At 36.3% G+C, this 5,061-nt stretch overlaps 1 long non-coding RNA gene across 1 annotated transcript; it reads left to right on the top strand.

Annotated features, from left to right (window-relative positions):
* The first annotated feature begins 3,324 nt into the window (after positions 1-3,324).
* On the top strand, positions 3,325-4,504 carry LOC109244897. The gene is made up of 2 exons (XR_002070745.1): positions 3,325-3,688; positions 4,241-4,504. It is a non-coding gene; the product is annotated as an uncharacterized LOC109244897 (long non-coding RNA).
* Positions 4,505-5,061: the final 557 nt, after the last annotated feature.

Below are 5,061 nucleotides of genomic sequence, written 5' to 3'. Positions count from 1 at the left end.
AGATTTCGAGCACTGGGTAGTTGTGTCGAGAGGCAAGCGTGTTGAAGAGTAGCTTTTCGGGCTAGTTCGAGATGAGTAATGATTTTTAATGTTGTTCTGAGGGTATGAAACACCGGATTGCACAGCGTCGTGCTATATTGAGGTGAAACACACGCTAGATGATGAGCGTGGGGTCGTTCACCATTGGGAATTGTGACATAGTCCATCCCGAATGACTATTTTTGTGTATAATTGGCAGCTAATTGTTTGATATTATTATACTTTGGGCTAAAAGCCATATTTGGGATTTGTGCCAACTGTTTGAACCCTTAGGGGATTGTTAATGATATTTTCCTCACTGTTTGATTTCATACTTGTGCTCAGTCATGCCAGATCTTTCAATATTTTCAAAACTCAGCTATGTTATTCTGTTTTAAACACATTAATTGATATTTTCAAAGATATTTGAGCCGAGCTTCATATTTTACTGATGCCCGAAGGGCTTATGAGATTCTAACTGAGTAAGGCCGAGGGCCTGTATTGTGAGGATACTTTTGGGTTGGGCTGCACGCCGCAGCAGTGATATATTGATTATGATAATGAGGCCGAGGGCCTGAGGTTGTGCGCCACGAGGTGGCTTGATATTGATATGAGGTCGAGAGCATGTTTATGATGCCACGAGATGGCTTGATGTTGCGCTTTGGCCGTAAGGGGTCCCTCCAGCAGTCTGTACACCCCTAATGAGCGCGAGTACCCATTGTGATGTGAGGTATAGCCCGAGGGGCTGGTATGGTTCTGAGATATAGCCCGAGGGGCTGGTATTGTTCTGAGATATTGCCCGAGGGGCGGATTTGTTGACATTGTGCCCGAGGGGCGAACCTTTATGTGCTTATCTTTCTTATTACCTGTCATGTACCTGTTTGATTGTGTAATTATACCGGAGGGGCGGATCTTCTATGCTTATATGTTCTAACTGCTTGCATTCAATTGCTTAACTGTTGAAAAGCCATTTTTGAACAAGTTTAAACTGAGCTAAGGTGCTTAAGAGATTTCACAGCTTCATTGCTTTCTTACTGGTTTTGTACTGCTTCTATACAGCATGTTGATGTACTCTTTATGATTTCCTATCACTCAGTCTTCATTTGTTTTTATTACTCACTGAGTTGGAAGTACTCACTTTACTCCCTGCACCTTGTGTGTATATTTAGGTATCTCTGAACCTGGTAGCTGGTATTGGTTGCTTAGAGGCAGAGTCATCGGAGTTTAGCAAGGTAGTTGGCCGACGTTCGCAGCACTACTTTTCTCCCTCTTGATTTCATTAGACTGTATTTAGTACATTTTTGACTCTAGTTGTATTTGGACCTTAGTAGATGCTCATGACTACTGACACCCCGGTATCGGGCTGTATTGGGTTTGTTTTTCCGTAAATTATACTGTTAACTGCTTATTTTTGAGATTTTATCATGTTTACTACTTAATACTTATTATTTTAATGCTTAAGATTGGAATGGGAATGTGTCGGATGGCCTTGTCTTCACAAGAGGCGCCATCACGACCGGGTCCGAGTTTAGGGTCGTGACATCGTTAAACTTCCGGATGATTCAGGATTGATTTGGAAGAATAATTACTGTTTTAGAAGCTAAGTGAAAAAAGTTGACCGGAGTTTTGCTTTTGTGTAAAGGACTCTGCAATGTTGTTTTGATGATTTTAGTAGCTTCGTATGGTTATTTTGTACTTAGGCGTATGTTCGAATTTGGATTTGGAGGTCCGTAGGTTGATTGGATACATTTTGGCGAGAATTGAAAATTTGAAGGCTTGGAAGGTTAAGAGGTTTGACAGGGAGTTGACTTGTTGGATATCGGGCTTGGATTGCAATCCCTAGAGTTGGAATAGCTTCGTTATGTCATTTGAGACTTGCATGCAAAAGGGTTATTCCAGATTGATTTGATATGATTCGGCATGAGTTTTTGAAGTTGAATGTTCATAAGTTCTTTAAGTTTTATTTGAGGCGCGATTCATAGTTTTGATGTTGTTTGACTTTATTTGAGGCCTCGAGCAGGTCCGTGTTATGTTATGAAACTTATTGGTAAGTTTGGACTGGGTCCGGGATGTGTTGCGGATGAGTCGCGGATCATTTTGGAAACTTGATGTATTGCTCAAGAGGCTGGTTACTAATAACATCGCACATGCGGATGAAGAGTCGTAGATGCGGTGCCACAGAAGTGGCCAGGCAAGCGTAGGTGCGGAGTTTTGTTGGAAGGATGGGGATCGCACCTGCGGAAAATGTAGCGTAGAAGCGCATTTTCTGTCGTAGAAGCGACATTGGCTCAGGTACCAGATTATTGGCCACAGAAGCGGGCGCCGTAGAAGTGACCTGCTTACTGCAATAGGAGGATTTTCGGGGCAGAAATATTTATTCGTGGGTTAGGCCAATTTTATCATATTTTGAGTTGTAGACTTTAGATTTGGGCGATTTTGGAGGGGTTCGTCATGTGTTGGTTTGGGGTAAGCTTTCTTTACTCGGATTCGACTTTATTTTATGTATCTGCATTCCGGTTTATCACTATCTCTTGTTCATGGTAGCTTTAAACTTTTGAATGGTCTATTTATGTATATTTTAACAAATGATGTACTTTATTAAATATCAGCTTTTGTAAATTAAAAAATCTTAGAAGGTCATGATTTGTACTACCATATTTATTTATATTATTAATTTCATTTAAATTGGATATCGTTATTTTGGCTTACCTAGCGGGTTAGGTTAGGTGCTATCACGACTAGTTGGATTTTGGCTCGTGACACCTTAAAATGTACTTGAACATATATTTGAGCGTGTGGACCAGTTTCTCTGTGGTTGGTTGGTGAAGGCACATGATTTGTAAAGGATTGGCAGAGACCTTGATTTTTGAGTTGGCACAAAGAGTGAGTGATAGTGTGGATTGCATTAGAGTCATGTTTTGAGATGATCATGTTAGAAAAAGCCACATGAATATTTTAAATGATCTTGGCATTAGTTTAAAACTTGGGAAAAGGTATGAAGAGTGCATATGCTGGGTTTTAAATATTGATATAAACCATTGTCATTGGTGAGATAGTTGAGCAATGAACTTGTTGGTAATAATAAAATTATGTACTTACATTACTTTTTTTAGAGGTGAAAATTCATTTCTTGATTTCAGCCGGAGAATGGATCTCATGGCGTCCTATTTTAGTTAGTAAATTAATTTTAATTTAACACCAGCACAACCAAGAAAAATCCTAAAAAACTGGAAATCATCCAACTTTTAAGGAAAATTCTCCAACTAAATTTTTCCAAAAATACCTATAAATAGAAGAATCAATAGCATAACTAAATCGTCCCAAAAAAAGAAACACAAAGCAACAAGCACATCAAAAAAGTAATAACAAGAAAAAACCGAGAAGCGAAACGCCAAAATAATTCAAAACAAATTCTTAAAAATGGAATCATCAAAGAAGCTTGTTGCAGTGTTTCTTGTGTGCATGGTTATGTTATCTTCTGTGCATGTTTCAAAGGCTCATGAACAAGAAAAAAGTAACGCAGAAATGTTTAAAGAATCTGTTGCGAGGGTTACCGCTGAATATACAATTTGCTTCAACGAATGTGAAAAGGAATGTATTGATCAAGGTCTTGGATACACTCATTGTGAGATGAAGTGTGACAGCGACTGCAATGCCAAGTTGCTAAAAGGTATGTACACTAACAATGTAACTTTAATACGTGCTAAGTAGATCGCTACAAAAAATGATCGAAAAAGGCTAAATATATTGTTGGACTATCGACATGTTGGTTATGATTTTTACTAAATGAGTTATATGTTTGAACGTTAAAAGAAATTTTACGCTACTGTTATAGTAAATCAATAGTTATAACATGTTAGTTACCATTTTTATTCGATTATAGATATTAATGTTTATCGTAGAAATTTATATATAGTAATTACTTTATAAATATCTAGATTGTATAAATCTATCTTTTATAATATTCATATATAAAACTAAAAATGATTTTTACCATGTTATCACATTAATGTTTTTCATAAAATTTAACTAATTACCTTATAAATGCATGATTGTATAAATGTACTTTTTTATTTTCACCCCATAGAACGTCTAAATTAAACCCAATTTTTCCTAATTGTACGGTCCTTTCTACAATCTTCACTTTTTTTCTTTAATTCAAATATATAGTTGTTGATTATTCTTCCGTTTTCTAATACGTTATTCTGTATAATTTTCTCAGAGAAATTCGAGCAATTGAAGAATTTGAAGCCTTGAAGATGGACCAAAAGATGCAAAAATAGCAAATATTTATGGAAAAAATAATAAAATAGTGGCTTTTCATTTCTACTAATTAATTAATTCATTCATTCATTTCTTTGCCACTGTACTTGTAATTTTCATGAATTAACAATATTTTTGCTTTTTCAAGTCAACCGCAACAAATTTCTAAATTTTATTTCATATCTTTTTAATCTTCTTGTAATGAAAAGATCGGTCATTTTAAGAGTTGTGGCCTCGTTCCCCCATTTAATGCTCCTTTTATGCTTTACAATTGTTATATCACTTGCCGGGCTAGTCGGTTTGGGTCCGGAGGGATTTCAGAATGAATTGAGACACTTAGTCTCAAGATTGCAAGCTCAAGTTGAAATGATTAACCCGATATTGACTTATTTGTATATGACTCCGGCATGGAGTTTTGATGATTACATTAGCCAAAGAGAAAGTATGTGGAAGAATGGATCTCATGGTATCGTATTTTCAGTTAGTAAATTAACCTTAATTTAACACAAGCACAACCAAGAAAAATCCTACAAAACTGGAAATCATCCAACTTTTAAGGCAAATCTCCAACAAAAAAAGTTTCCAAAAATACCTATAAAGAGCAGAATCAATAGCGTAACCAAATCTTCCCAAATAAGAAACATAAAGCAACAAACACATCAAAAAAAAGTAATATCAAGAAAAAAGCGAGAAGCGAAACGCCAAAATAATTCAAAACAAATTCTAAAAAATGGAATCATCAAAGAAGCTTGTTGCAGTATTTCTTGTGTGCATGGTTAT

Source organism: Nicotiana attenuata, unplaced genomic scaffold (assembly GCF_001879085.1).
Source record: "Nicotiana attenuata strain UT unplaced genomic scaffold, NIATTr2, whole genome shotgun sequence".
NCBI lineage: Eukaryota > Viridiplantae > Streptophyta > Magnoliopsida > Solanales > Solanaceae > Nicotiana > Nicotiana attenuata.
Note: the sequence above shows the minus strand (reverse complement) of the source record. Positions and strands in the feature narration are given on the sequence as shown.